Below are 1,716 nucleotides of genomic sequence, written 5' to 3'. Positions count from 1 at the left end.
ATTGATGTTTACGACTGCAATTGATCAGTCTCTTATTGGCATATGTGCATACTGTGAGTATTGTCATTATCCATCTTTGCTTACAATGCTTGTGAATTAAGACTATATCGAGGCAATACGCACAGTATGCACATGTGCCAATAAAAGACTGATCAATTGCAGTCCTTAACATCAATGGGAAGATTCAAGCAAACAATACCAAGTGAATTGAAACGTTCATATAAAGTTTTTACAATGTTGTTATATTATTGAACAAATTTGTTAAGTGTCCAATTCATGTTCCTATCAACAAAAGGTTAAAAGAAGTAAAAGTTCATTCTTCAGGGGGGGGGGAAGAAAATTAAAAATAACCACTACCTGTACAAAATTAAAAGTAACAAAACTACCATTCTGATCTTTATTATTTCCAGTGTTTTGCTAACTGTGCAAATTCGTCGAAAATCACGTCAAACTTGGGAAATAACTTCAGTGAATCATTTAAATTTACAAAAAAAATCTGTCGCAGTTCATACTTTTGACGAGTTAAGTAGTCAGTCCACACTTATCCCAAAACAATCAATAATAAAATAATCACATTATTCAAGAATTTATAACTTATTTAGTAGAAACTTTGAAATTTCATTAGTTGTCTTTATTAGTAGTGAAGTGAACGAGAATTTAGGTAGGCAAGACCAATTTATTGTTAAATGCAAAATTACGGAGTGTCTTCGTAAAATATGAAAACTATACACTAAATGTATAATTTGCACATTTTCCATCAGTTTTCTCTTACCAACTTCATCGTTGTTATTACGATTACTCCCTGTTTGCATTCCTGTTCTCTTCATTTCAATCTCCTCAACCTTCTGCTGTCAGGTATTCCACTTCTTATTGGTGTTACATATTACTTATGTCGATAGATATAAGTAGGATACACCATAGTATAGCTGACCTCTGTCATAATGACGATGCATACATATATTCAATTTTGACTTGAATTCAAAGCTTCTGAATAAGTTATATCAAAAACCTATGAGCAGTGGAGTCCCTGAGAATTCATTCTTTTACCACCGATCTTACTACGATCCTAATACTATTATTATTACAATTATCACTATCATTAGTAAAAGTAGTAGTGGTTATTAGTCTTTGTATTGTTATGAGCTTTTTATATTCATCAGACAGACAAGTATCATTTCATAATTCTTACACATAACCTTATTCCATCCTACCTTTTTCCCAATACTACTATTTTAAATATTACATAAATACCCTTTTAAAGTTGTCTGAAAAATGTTATAGTAATTACATAATCACTGAAATTTTATACACTACAAATTTAATTTTAGAAAGTAAGAACAAAGTACACTTGGCATTATACAATAAAGTGGCTTAAAATTACACTTTTCGTGTACTTTCAACATAAGACTACTCACCCCCCTTTACTCAACAAATAAGTGAATGATTGAATTATTATCAACTTTCAACAGATAGAAAAGCAGAATACATTTACTTTTAATAATAATTAGTCCCTTTGATACATTTCTGTAGTGTAATAAGAAGACAAAAATTATCAGAACTAGGTGATATATCATTATATGTGAAAATCATATACGTAATTGACCCTACTAGTGTAAAATATGTTCTGCTTAACTATTAAACCCCATACAACATTGGGTGTCCCTCTCTTTCATAAATCTTGAAATCTACCGAAATGTCTTTTAATTAAACCTGAAT

This window comes from Schistosoma mansoni, chromosome W (genome assembly GCF_000237925.1).
Source record: "Schistosoma mansoni strain Puerto Rico chromosome W, complete genome".
Lineage (NCBI taxonomy): Eukaryota > Metazoa > Platyhelminthes > Trematoda > Strigeidida > Schistosomatidae > Schistosoma > Schistosoma mansoni.
The sequence above is the reverse complement of the archived record's forward strand: the minus strand, read 5'-3'. Positions refer to the sequence as shown.